Raw genomic sequence first — 13,668 nt, forward strand, 5'->3', positions numbered from 1 at the left:
AATCTAGGGTTTGATGAGTATTTTGGTGAAAAATAAATTAACCACCAAAACACACAAATCTAACCGGCAAGTGTACCGGGTCGCATCAAGTAATAATAACTCACATGAGTGAGGTCGATCCCACAGGGATTGAAGGATTGAGCAATTTTAGTTTAGTGGTTGATTTAGTCAAGCGAATCAATTGTTGGTTGAGTGTTTTTGATTAACAGAAACTAAACTGCTTAGAATGTAAAAGGGAAAGGGAAAATTGCAGTAAACTAAAGAGCAGGAAAATAAAGATACTGAATCTTAAAGAACATGTAAAATAAGGTGCAGAAACTTAACTTGCAAGAAATGTAAATAACAGAAGCTTAAAGTGCAAGAAATGTAAATTGCTTGAATCATAAAAGGGATTGGGACGTGGACTTGCAGGAATTAGACAAGAAACAAGTAAATGGCATTAAACATAAAAGAGAAAATTGAAGCGCAGTGAAGTAGATCTTAACAGAAAAGTAAAATGACTTGAGAATTTAAAGAACTAGGAAGAGACTAGATAACAAGTCTAGATAACAAGTAGAAGAGACTAGATAACAAGTCTAGATCTCAAATCCTTCCTTGATCCAACAAGAGCAATTGCAAAAGAAACAAAGAAAAGTAAATTGCAGAAACAAAGTAGATGAAGAAGCAGTAGACAGAAATTCAAATTCAATTATGCAGAAAGAAAATAAACAAGGGATCTCAAGGTGAGATTGAAACAGAATTTCTTCAATTCTCCACCAAAGATCCAAAGCAAGAAAATTAAAGAGTGTTCAAGCAAGAACCAAGAAGAAGAGAGATCAATTCTCCTCCCAAGTTCTCTGAAATCTAAATTCAAAACTAAAAGCTCAAAATGAAAATGAAAGGAAAATTCAAAAGTAAAATTCAGCTCCCCTAATTACATCAAACTAACTCCTATTTATACACTTTCTATTCTTGGATATTGGAATTTGGATGGGCTTTTGATTTGGTGAAGATTTGAATTAAATTGGACTTTTGGTTGAATTTTCAGCCCATGGGTAATATGCTTCCAGGGGAGTGCTCAGCTCATAAAGTGAGCTGAGCTTCGACACTTAGTGTGGGGAAGCATTGATAGCGTGCTGCTGTCTTGGGGTGCATCAGGGGAGAGCTCAGCTCACTTTGTGAGCTGAGCATTGGTGCCTTAGTGCCAATTTGTTGTGCTGCCCCTTGGACCGTGTCATGCGCTCCACTCCTTTCCTGGCCGTGTCAAGATGTGCCCCCATGCATCAAGAAGTAGCGCTCAGCTCACTTTGTGAGCTGAGCTTTGGTGTATCCAAGGAAGGGTCCTTGGTTCGAAACCCATGGGAAGCATGCGCTACCCCTTTTCTTGGTTGCCTTGCTTCCTTGCTTCCTCAAGGTGTGGGGTTCGAAGCTTGGGGAGTGCATTTGGCCAATTTTGGCTTATTTTCCATGAGAGTAGCGCCTCCACCCTTTCCCTTTGGTCATGGGTTCAAGTCTTGGAGCATGCATTTGGAAATCATTTTTCTTGAATTTCTCCTCTAGCGCTCTCGATAATGCTCACTTTGTGAGCTGAGCTTGGTTCCTCATTTCCTTATTTCTTGGCCTTGTGTTGTGCTCAGCTCACAAAGTGAGCTGAGCTTTGTGCCTTGGTCCCTTGGAAGTGAGTGTAGCGCTCTCTTAGTGCTTGGTGCTCTTGGAATGGGTTCCATGGTTTGTTGCACTACACTTTCTCCTTTGATGGCCACACTTTCTATTCCTTGAACCACGCTTCTTAGGTCACGCTTTTCTTCTTTTCTTCTTTTCTTCACCTACAATTAATCAAAACAACCAATCAAAGTATCACCAAATTCACAAGGTTTACAAATCATAAAACTGCAATTAAATTTGGCCTAAACCTCATGATTTAGCATCAATTATATGGTGGTTGTTTGATTCAAAGAAGTTATGCATTTTCATTCCAAATTGCTTTCTTATGATACAAGAAAGTGCATAAAACCTAATAAAAACAAAGAAAAAAGCATAGAAAAACAGGGATATGATGACATGTCATCAGGGTTTCTCAGGATTTTTTAGGATTTAGGATTTTTAGAATTTTTTTTATTGTTTTTTAGGCTTTCTAGTGATTTTTATGGTTTTCTAGGGTTTCTTAGGGTTTAGGGTTTAGGGTTTTTTAGTGTAGGGGTTTGTAGGGTTTTCTAGTGTTTTTAGGATTTTCTAGGGTTTTTAGGTTTTTTTTAGTCTTTTTAGGATTTTTTAGGGTTTTTAGGATTTTCTAAGGTTTTTTTAGGATTTCTAGGGTTTATAGGATTTTCTAGGGTTTTTAGGGTTTTTTTAGAGTTTTCTAGGATTTTCTTGGGATTTTAGGATTTTGTAGGGTTTTCTAGGGTTTTCTAGGGGTTTATGGTTTTTTTAGGGTTTTCTAAGGTTTTTCAGGATTTTCTAGGTGTTTCAGGGTTTTTTAGAATTTTCTAGAGTTTTTTAAAGGTTTCTAGGATTTTTATGATTTTCTTAGATTTTTTAGCTCTTTTAGGGTTTTCTAGGATTTTTAGGGGTTTTTATGGTTTTCTAGGGTTTTTTGGAGTTTTCTAGGTTTTTCTAGGAATTTTATGGGTTTTTAGAGTTTTCTAGTGTTTCTCAGCATTTTTAGGGTTTTTAGGGTTTTCTAGTGTTTTTTTGGGTTTTAGGATTTTCTAGGGTTTTTAGAATTTTTTTTAGGGTTTTTAGGCTTTTTTAGGGATTTTTATGGTTTTCTAGGATTTGTAGGGTTTTCTGGGATTTGTAGGGTTTTCTAGGATTTTTAAAGGTTCTCAGGATTTTTTAGGATTTTTAGGGTTTTCTAGAGTTTTTTAGGCTTTTAGGGTTTTCTAAGATTTTTAGAATTTCTTTCGATTTTTTTGGTTATTTAGGGATTTTTATGGTTTTCTAACGTTTTTAGGGTTTTCTAGGATTTTTATGGTTTTCTAGGGTTTTTAGGGTTTTCTAAGATTTTTAAGGTTTTCTTGGATTTTTAGGGTTTTCTAGGGATTTTTTGGGTTTTTTACGGTTGTCTACGGTTTTTAGGGTTTCTTAGGGTTTGCTAGGGTTTTTCAGGCTTTTAGGGCTTTCTAGGTTTTTCTAGGTGTTTTTGGGTTTTTTAGGATTTTCTAGTGGTTTTTCGGATTCTCTAGTGTTTTCTAGTGCTTTTCCAGGCTTTTTTTTAATAGTTTTCTAGGGTTTTTTGGATTTTTCAGGGTTTCTATGGTTTTTAGGGATTTTTATGGTTTTCTAAAGTTTTTTAGGATTTCTAAGGTTTATAGGATTTTCTAGGGGTTTTAGGATTTTTTTTAGAGTTTTCTAGGATTTTCTAGGGCTTTTAGGATTTTTAGAGTTTTCTAGGGTTTTTCAGGGTTTTTTGGGGTTTTTAGGATTTTTGATGGTTTTTCTAGGGTTTTTCAGGTTTTTTAGGATTTTTAGTGGTTTTTAGGTTATTCTAGGTTTTTTAGGGTTTTCTAGGGTTTTTAGGGGTTTTTATAGTTTTCTAGGGTTTTTTAGGGTATTCTAGGATTTTTAGGGTTTTCTAGGAATTTTAGGGTTTTCAAGGGCTATTAGGGTTTTCTAGGAATTTTATGCTTTAGGGTTTCTTAGAGTTTTCTATGGTTTTTAGGATTTTTAAGAGTTTTCTAGGGTTTTTAAGGATTTTTTATGGTTTTCTAGGATATTTAGCGTTTTTTTGGTTTTTATAGAATTTCTAGGGTTTTCAGGGTTTTTTAGAGTTTTCTAGGGTTTTCTACGATTTTTATGGGTTTTTAGGGTTTTCAAGAAATTTTATGGTTTTCTAGGGTTTTTTAGGGTTTTCTAGGATTTTTAGGGTTTTCTAGGATCTTTTAGGGTTTTTAGGATTTTCTAGGGTGTTTTGGGTTTTCTATAGTTTTTTTAAGTTTTCTAGAATTTTTATGGTTTTCTAGGCATTCTAGCATTTCTCAGGATTTTTTAGGATTTAGGGTTTTATAGGGTTTTTAGAATTTTTTATGGGTTTTTTAGGGTTTTTAGTGGTTTTTCTGGTTTTCTGGGATTTTTTAGTGTTTTCTATGGGTTTTTTAGGATTTTTAGTGTTTTTAGTGTTTTCTAGCATTTAGGGTTTCTTAGGATTTTCTAGGGTTTTTCAGGATTTTCTAGGTGTTTTAGGGTTTTTTAGGATTTTTAGTGGTTTTTAGGATTCTCTAGTGTTTTCTAGTCCTTTTACATAGTTTTTTAAAGTTTTCTAGGATATTTATAGTTTTCTAAGCTTTTTAGTATTTTTTAGGATTTCTAAGGTTTCTAGGGTTTTTAGGATTTTTTTTAGAGTTTTCTAGGGTTTTTCAGGATTTTTTTTGGGTATTTAGGGTTTTTGATGGTTTTTCTAGAGTTTTCCAGGGTTTTTAGGATTTTTTAGGTTTTTTAGAATTTTTAGGATTTTGTAGGATTTTCTAGGGTATAGGGTTTTCTAGAATTTTTAAAGTTTCTGGGATTTTTATGGTTTTTAGGGTTTTCTTAGGTTTTCTATAGTTTTTTAAAGTTTTCTATGATTTTTATTATTTTCTTTGGTTTTTAGGGCTTTTTTAGTGTTTTCTAGGATATTTAGGGTTTTTTGTTTTCTAGGATTTTTAGGTTTTTTTTAGGATTTTCCAGGTTTTCTAGTGCTTTTTAGGGTTTTTCAGGGTTTTTATGGTTTTCTATTGTTTTTATAGTTTTCTATGGTTTTTAGGGTTATTTAGGATTTGCTAGGGTTTTGTAGTGAATTCCAGAGTTTTGTAAAGTTTTCTACGATTTTTATGGTTTTCTAGGGTTTTTAGGATTTTTTTAGGGTTTTCTAGGGTTTTTTTAGGATTTTTATGGTTTTCAAGGGTCTTCTAGAATTTCTAGGATTTTTTTTATAGTTTTCTATGGTTTTTAACGGGTTTTAAAGTTTTCTAGGGTTTTTAGGATTTTCTATATAGGTTTTTAAAGTTTTCTAGGATTTTTTCGGTTTTCTATAGTTATTAGAATTTTCTAGGGTGTTTTGTGGTTTTTTAGTGTTTTCTAAGATTTTTAGGGTTTTTTAGGATTCTAGGACTTTTTAGGGTTTTTTAGGGTTTTCTAGGGTTTTTCTATAGAGTTTTATGGTTTTCTAGGGTTTTTAGGGTTTTCTAGGAATTTTATGCTTTATTAGGGTTTTCTAGGGTTTTTAGGGTTTTTTAGAGTTTTCCAGGATTTTCTAGGATTTTTATGGTTTTTTTTAGAGTTTTCTAGGGTCTCTCAGGATTTTTTAGGGTTTTTAGGGTTTTCTAAGGTTTTTACGGTTTTTAGCGTTTTTAAGATTTTTTAGATTTTTTTTAGGGTTTTATGATTTATTAGAGTTTTCTGCGGTTTTTCAGAATTTTTTTGGGTTTTTATTGTTTTCTAGAGTTTTTTGGAGTTTCTAGGGTTTTCTAGGAATTTTATTGGTTTTTAGAGTTTTCTAGTGTTTCTCAGCATTTTTTAGAGTTTTTAGGGTTTTCTTGAGTTTTTTAGGGTTTTTTGGGTTTTCTAGGGTTTTTAGCATTTTTAGGGTTTTTTTAGGTTTTTTAGGGATTTTTATGGTTTTCTAGGGTTTTTTAGGGTTTTCTTGGATTTTTAGGGTTTTCTAGAATTTGTAGGATTTTCTAGGGTTTTTAAGGGTTTCTTGGATTTCCAGGGTTTTCTAGTGTTTTACGGTTTTCTATTGTTTTTTTAAGTTTTCTAGGATTTTTAAGGTTTTCTATGCATTCTAGGGTTTCTCAGGATTTTTTAGGATTTAGGGTTTTCTAGGGTTTTTAGAATTTTTTTATTGTTTTTTAGGCTTTCTAGTGATTTTTATGGTTTTCTAGGGTTTCTTAGGGTTTTTCTAAGGGTTTGTAGGGTTTTTTAGTGTAGGGCTTTGTAGGGTTTTCTAGTGTTTTTAGGATTTTCTAGGGTTTTTAGGCTTTTTTTAGTCTTTTTAGGATTTTTTAGGGTTTTTAGGGTTTTTAGGGGTTTTTATGGTTTTCTAAGGTTTTTTAGGATTTCTTGGGTTCATAGGATTTTCTTGGGATTTTAGGATTTTGTAGGGTTTTCTAGGGTTTTTAGGGTTTTCTAGGGGTTTATGGTTTTTTAGGGTTTTCTAAGGTTTTTCAGGATTTTCTAGGTGTTTCAGGGTTTTCTAGTGTTTTCCAGAGGTTTTTAAAGTTTTCTAGGATTTTTATGGTTTTCTAGGGTTTTTAGGATTTTTTTAGGGTTTTCTAGGGTTTTAGGATTTTTATGGTTTTCTAGGGTCTTCTAGAATTTCTAGGATTTTTTTATAGTTTTCTATGGTTTTTAACGGGTTTTAGGGTTTTCTAGGGTTTTTAGCGTTTTTTAGGGTTTTCTAGGATTTTCTATAGGTTTTTAAAGTTTTTTAGGGTTTAGGGTTTAGGGTTTAGGGTTTTTAGGGTTTTTAGGATTTTCTAAGATTTTTAGGGTTTTTTACGGTTTTCTAGGGTTTTTCTATAGATTTTTATGATTTTCTAGGGTTTTTAGTATTTTTTAAGGTTTTCTAGGATTTTTAGGGTTTTCTAGGAATTTTATGCTTTTTTAGGGTTTTCTAGGGTTTTTAGGGTTTTTTAGAGTTTTCCAGGATTTTCTTGGATTTTTATGGTTTTTTTAGAGTTTTCTAGGGTCTATCAGGATTTTTTAGGGTTTTCTAAGGTTTTTTAGGGTTTTTAGCGTTTTAAAGATTTTTTAGATTTTTTTAGGGTTTTATGATTTATTAGAGTTTTCTGCGGTTTTTGAGGATTTTTTTGGGTTTTTTTGTTTTCTAGAGTTTTTTAGAGTTTTCTAGGGTTTTCTAGGAATTTTATGGGTTTTTAGAGTTTTCTAGTATTTCTCAGTATTTTTTAAAGTTTTTAGGGTTTTCTAGAGTTTTTTAGGGTTTTTAGGATTTTTTTAAAATTTTCTAGGGTTTTTCAGGATTTTTTTGGGTATTTAGGGTTTTTGATGGTTTTTCTAGAGTTTTCTAGGGTTTTTAGGGTTTTTTAAAATTATTAGGATTTTGTAGGATTTTTTAGGGTATATAGGGTTTTCTAGAATTTTTAAAGTTTCTGGGATTTTTAAGGTTTTTAGAGTTTTCTTAGGTTTTCTAGAGTTTTTTAAGGTTTTCTATGATTTTTATTATTTTCTACGTTTTTTAGGGTTTTTTAGGGTTTTCTAGGATATTTAGGGTTTTTTTTTCTAGGATTTTTAGGTTTTTTTAGGGTTTTCCAGGTTTTCTAGTGCTTTTTAGGGTTTAGGGTTTTTCAGGATTTTTTATGATTTTCTAGTGTTTTCCAGAGTTTTGTAAAGTTTTCTAGGATTTTTAGGATTTTTTTAGGGTTTTCTAGGGTTTTTAGGATTTTTATGGTTTTCTAGGGTCTTCTAGAATTTCTAGGATTTTTTTATAGTTTTCTATGGTTTTTAACGGGTTTTAGGGTTTTCTAGGGTTTTTAGGGTTTTCTAGGAAATTCTATAGGTTTTTAAAGTTTTCTAGAATTTTTTCGGTTTTTTATAGTTTTTAGGGTTTTCTAGGGTTTTTAGGGTGTTTTGTGGTTTCTTAGTGTTTTCTAAGATTTTTAGGCTTTTCTAGGATTTCTAGGACTTTTTAGGGTTTTTTAGGGTTTTCTAGGATTTTTCTATAGAGTTTAATGGTTTTCTAAGGTTTTTAGTGTTTTTTAAGGTTTTCTAGGGTTTTTAGGGTTTTCTAGGAATTTTATGCTTTTTTAGGGTTTTCTAGGGTTTTTAGGGTTTTTTAGAGTTTTCCAGGATTTTCTAGAATTTTTATGGTTTTTTTTAGAGTTTTCTAGGGTCTCTCAGGATTTTTTAGGGTTTTTAGGTTTTTCTAAGGTTTTTTACGGTTTTTAGCGTTTTTAAGATTTTTTAGATTTTTTTAGGGTTTTATGATTTATTAGAGTTTTCTGCGATTTTTCAGAATTTTTATGGGTTTTTAGAGTTTTCTAGTGTTTCTCAGCATTTTTAGAGTTTTTAGGGTTTTCTTGAGTTTTTTAGGGTTTTTTGGGTTTTCTAGGGTTTTCAGCATTTTTAGGGTTTTTTTAGGTTTTTTAGGGATTTTTATGGTTTTTTAGGGTTTTCTTGGATTTTTAGGGTTTTCTGATATTTGTAGGATTTTCCAGGATTTTTAAGGGTTTCTTGGATTTCTAGGGTTTTCTAGTGTTTTTACGGTTTTCTATTATTTTTTTAAGTTTTCTAGGATTTTTAAGGTTTTCTATGCATTCTAGGGTTTCTCAGATTTTTTAGGATTTAGGGTTTTCTAGGGTTTTTAGAATTTTTTTTATTGTTTTTTAGGCTTTCTAGTGATTTTTATGGTTTTCTAGGGTTTCTTAGTGTTTTGTAGGGGTTTGTAGGGTTTTCTAGTGTTTTTAGGTTTTTATAGGGTTTTTAGGCTTTTTTTCGTCTTTTTAGGATTTTTTAGGGTTTCTAGGGTTTTTAGGGGTTTTTATGGTTTTCTAAGGTTTTTTAGGATTTCTAGGGTTTATAGGATTTTGTAGGGTTTTTAGGGTTTTTTTAGAGTTTTCTAGGATTTTCTTGGGATTTTAGGATTTTGTAGGGTTTTCTAGGGTTTTTAGGGTTTTCTTGGGGTTTATGGTCTTTTTATGGTTTTCTAAGGTTTTTCAGGATTTTCTAGGTGTTTCAGGATTTTTTAGAGTTTTCTAGAATTTTTAAAGGTTTCTAGGATTTTTATGATTTTCTTAGATTTTTTAGCTTTTTTAGGGTTTTCTAGGATTTTTAGGGGTTTTTATGGTTTTCTAGGGTTTTTTAGGGTTTTAATGGAATTTTATGTTTTTTAGCGTTTTCTAGGGTTTTTAGGGTTTTTGAGAGTTTTATTGGATTTTTCAGGATTTTTTTTTTGTTTTAATGGTTTTCTATTTTCTAGGACTTTTAGGGTTTTTTAGAGTTTTCTAGGATTTTTATGGTTTTAGAGTTTTATAGGGTCTCTCAGGATTTTTTAGAGTTTTTAGAGTTTGCCAGGGTTTTTAGGGTTTTTTAGAGTTTTCTAGGGTTTGAGGGTCTTTTAGAGTTTTCTGGGATTTTTCAGGATTTTTTTGGGTCTTTATTGTTTTCTACGGTTTTCTAAGATTTTTAAGGTCTTTTAGAGTTTTTCTAGGGTTTCTTAAGATTTTTAGGGTTTTTAGAGTTTTCTAGAGTCTTTTAGGATTTTTAGGGTTTTCTACGGTTTTTAGAATTTTTTAGGGTTTTTTAGAAATTTTTATAGTTTTCTAGGGTTTTTTAGGGTTTTCTAGGATTTTTAGGGTTTTCTAGAGCTTTCTATAGTTTTTTTTTAAGTTTTCTCAGATTTTTATGGTTTTCTAGGGTTTCTAGGATTTTCTACGATTTTTAGGGTATTCTAGGGTTTTCTGGAGTTTTTTTAAGTTTTTTTAAGGATTTTTTTTTTGTTTTTTAGGGTTTTCTAGGATTTCTAGTTCTTTTTAGGGTTTTTAGGATTTTCTAGTGTTTTCCAGAGTTTTTTAAAGTTTTCTAGGGTTTTTAGGATTTTTTTAGGGTTTTCTAGGGTTTTAGGGTTTTCAGGATTTTTTAGAGTTTTCTAGGGTTTTCTACGATTTTTACGAGTTTTTAGGGTTTTCTAGGATTTTTTGGGATTTTTATGGTTTTCTAGGGCCTTTTTAGGATTTCTTTGGTTTGTAGGATTTTTTAGGATTTTTATGGTTTTTTTTTTATTTTCTAGGGTTTTTAGGATTTTTTAGAGTTTTCTAGGATTTTTCAGGATTTTTTGGGTTGTTAGGTTTTTCTAGGGTTTTTTATCGTTTTCTAGATTTTTTTTATCATTTTCTAAGATTTATGGGTTTTCTAGGATTTTTAGGATTATGTAGGGTTTTCTAGGGGTTTTAGGTTTTTTCAGGGTTTTCTAGATTTTCTAGAATTTTTTTAAAAATCCTCTACGATTTTTATGGTTTTTTAGGGTTTTTATGGTTTTCTAGGGTTTTAAGGTTTGTTAGGGTTTTTAAGATTTTTTATGGTTTTTCAAGGAGTTTTTAGGGTTTTCTAGAATTTTTAGGGTTTTTTATGATTTTCTAGGATTTTTAGGGTTTCTAGGGTTTTCTATAGTTTTTCAAAGTTTTCTAGGATTTTTATGGTTTTCTAGGGTTTTTAGTGTTTTTTAAGGTTTTCTAAGATTTTTAGGGTTTTCTAAAAATTTTATGCTTTTTTAGGGTTTTCTAGAATTTTTAGGGTTTTTTATAGTTTTCCAGGGTTTTCTAGGATTTTTATGATTTTTCTTAGAGTTTTCTAGGGTCTCTCAGGATTTTTTAGGGTTTTCTAAGGTTTTTTAGGGTTTTTAGCGTTTTTAAGATTTTTTAGATTTTTCTAGGCTTTAATGATTTATTAGAGTTTTCTGCGGTTTTTCAGGATTTTTTTGGGTTTTTATTGTTTTCTAGAGCTTTCTAGAGTTTTTAGGGTTTTTTGGAGTTTTCTATGTTTTTCTAGGAATTTTATGGGTTTTTAGAGTTTTCTAGTCTTTCTCAGCATTTTTTAGGGTTTTTAGGGTTTTCTAGTGTTTTTTTGGGTTTTTAGGATTTTCTAGGGTTTTAAGAATTTTTTAGGGTTTTAAGATTTTTTTAGGGATTTTTATGGTTTTCTAGGGTTTTCTAGGATTTTTAGGGTTTTCTGGGATTTGTAGGGTTTACTAGGGTTTTTAAGGGTTTTCTAGGGTTTCTAGGATTTTCTATAGTTGTTCTTTAAGTTTTCTAGGATTTTTATGGTTTTCTAGGCATTCTAGGGTTTCTTAGAATTTTTTAGGATTTTTATGGTTTTCTAGAGTTTTTTAGGCTTTTAGGGTTTTCTAGGATTTTTAGAATTTCTTTGGATTTTTTTGGCTATTTAGGGATTTTTAGGGTTTTCTAAGATTTTTAAGGTTTTCTTGGATTTTTAGGGTTTTCTAGGGGTTTTTTTGGGTTTTTTAGGGTTTGCTAGGGTTTTTCAGGCTTTTAGGGCTTTTTAGGTTTTTCTAGGTGTTTTTGGGTTTTTTAGGATTTTCTAGTGGTTTTTTGGATTCTCTAGTGTTTTCTAGTGCTTTTTCAGGGTTTTTTTGAATTTTTTTAGGGTTTCTAGGATTTTTTGGGATTTTTATCGTTTCTAAAGTTTTTTAGGATTTCTAGGGTTTATAAGATTTACTAGGGGTTTTAGGATTATTTTTTTAGAGTTTTCTAAGAATTTTTAGAGTTTTCTAGGGTTTTTCACAGTTTTTTGGGGTTTTTAGGATTTTTGATGGTGTTTCTAGGGTTTTTTTCTGGTTTTTTAAGATTTTTAGTGGTTTTTAGGATTTTTTAGGTTTTTTAGGATTTTCTAGGGTTTTTAGGAGTTTTTATGGTTTTCTAGGGTTTTTTGGGTATTCTAGGATTTTTAGGGTTTTCAAGGGTTTTTATGGTTTTCAAGGGTTATTAGGGTTTTCTAGGAATTTTATGCTTTAGGGTTTTTTAGAGTTTTCTAGGGTTTTTAGGATTTTTAAGAGTTTTCTAGGGTTTCTAGGGTTTTTTTAGAGTGTTCAAGGATTTTTTAGGGTGTTTAGGGTTTTCTAGGATTTTTTTAGAGTGTTCAAGGATTTTTTAGGGTGTTTAGGGTTTTCTAGGATTTTTTTAGGGTTTTAGGATTTTTTAGAGTTTTCTAGGATTTTTCAGGATTTTTTTGGGTATTGTTTTCTAGAGCTTTCTAGGTTTTTTAAAGTTTTTCTAGGATTTTTATGGTTTTTTAGCGTTTTCTAGGGTTTTTTAAGATTTTTTAGGGTTTTAGGGTTTTCTAGAGTTTTTTAGGGTTTTTAGGATTTTCTATGGTTTTTAGAAATTTTTAGGGTTTTTTAGGTTTTTTAGGGATTTTTATGGTTTTCTATGATTTTTTATGGTTTTCTAGAATTTTTAGGGTTTTCAGTGATTTTTAGGGTTTTTAGGGTTTTTAGGATTTTCTACGGTTTTTTATGGTTTTCTAGGGTTTTTTAGTGTTTTCCAGGATTTTTAGGATTTTCTAGGGTTTTCTACGATTTTTTAGGGTATTCTAGGGTTTTTTGGAGTTTTTTAAAGTTTTCTATGATTTTTATTGTTTTCTAAGGTTTTTAAGGATTTTTTATGGTTTTCTAGGATATTTAGCGTTTTTTTTTTTGTTTTTCTAGAATTTTTAGGGTTTTTTAGGGTTTTCTAAGATTTCTAGTGCTTTTTAGGGTTTTCAAGTGTTTTCCAGAGATTTTTTAAAGTTTTCTAAAATTTTTATGGTTTTGTAGGGTTTTTAGAATTTTTTAGGGTTTTCTACGGTTTTTTGGGATTTTTAGGGTTTTCTATGGTCTTTTAGGGATTTTTATGGTTTTCTCGGATTTTTTAGGGTTTTCTGTGATTTTTAGGGTTTTCTAGGGTTTTTTGGATTTTCTAGGGATTTTTTATGGTTTTCTAGGGTTTTTTAATGTTTTCTAGGAATTTTTGGATTTTCTACGATTTTTTAAGGTATTCTAGGGTCTTTTTTCGAGTTTTTTAAAGTGTTCTATGACTTTTTTTTGTTTTCTAAGATTTTTAAGGATTTTTTATCGTTTTCTAAGATTTGTAGCATTTTTTTGTTTTTCTAGGATTTTTATGGTTTTCTAGGGTTTTCAGGATTTTTTAGGGTTTTCTAGGTTTTTTGAAATTTTATGGTTTTTTAGGACATTTTTAGGATTTCTAGGGTTTATAGGGTTTTTACGGTTTTTGTTAGTTTTCTTGGGTGTTTAGGAATTTCAGGGTTTTTTGGGTTGTTAGGATTTTCTAGGGTTTTTATCGTTTTCTATGGTTTTTAGTATTTTCTAGAATTTTCTCGAGTTTTTAAAATTTTCTAGGAATTTTATTGTTTTCTAGGATTTTTAACATTTTACAGGGTTTTCTAGGGGTTTTAGGTTTTTTAGGGTTTTCTAGGATTTTTAGGATTTTCTAGGATTTTTTTAGGGTTTTTCAGGATTTTCTAGGTGTTTAGGATTTTCTTGGGTTTTCTAGAGTTTTTTAAAATTTTTCTAGGATTTTTATGGTTTTTATAGTTTTTTAGGATTTTCTAGGTGTTTTAGGAGTTTCTAGAATTTTTAGGGTTTTTTGGGATTTTCAGGGTTTTTTAGTGTTTTCTAGTGTTTTCTACGGTTTTTAGGATTCTTTATAGTTTTCTTGGAATTTTAAGGATTTTTAGAGTTTTCTATGGTTTTTAGGGTTTTCATGAATTTTTAAAGTTTTTTAGGGTTTTCTAGGGTTTTCTACGATTCTTAAGGGTTTTTAGGGTTTTCAAGAAATTTTATGGTTTTCTAGGGTTTTTTAGGGTTTTCTAGGATTTTAGGGTTTTCTAGGATTTTTTAGGGTTTTTAGGATTTTCTAGGGTGTTCTGGGTTTTCTATAGTTTTTTTAAGTTTTCTAGGATTTTTATGGTTTTCTAGGCATTCTAGCGTTTCTCAGGATTTTTTAGGATTTAGGGTTTTATTGGGTTTTTAGAATTTTTTAGGGGTTTTAGGGTTTTTAGCGGTTTTTCTGGTTTTCTGGAATTTTTTAGTGTTTTCTATGGGTTTTTTCAGGATTTTTAGTGTTTTTAGTGTTCTCTAGCGTTTAGGGTTTCTTAGGGTTTTCTAGGGTTTTTCAGGATTTTCTAGGTGTTTTAGGATTTTTTAGGATTTTCTAGTGGTTTTTAGGATTCTCTAGTATT

This window comes from Arachis hypogaea, chromosome 15 (assembly GCF_003086295.3).
Source record: "Arachis hypogaea cultivar Tifrunner chromosome 15, arahy.Tifrunner.gnm2.J5K5, whole genome shotgun sequence".
NCBI classification, from domain to species: domain Eukaryota; kingdom Viridiplantae; phylum Streptophyta; class Magnoliopsida; order Fabales; family Fabaceae; genus Arachis; species Arachis hypogaea.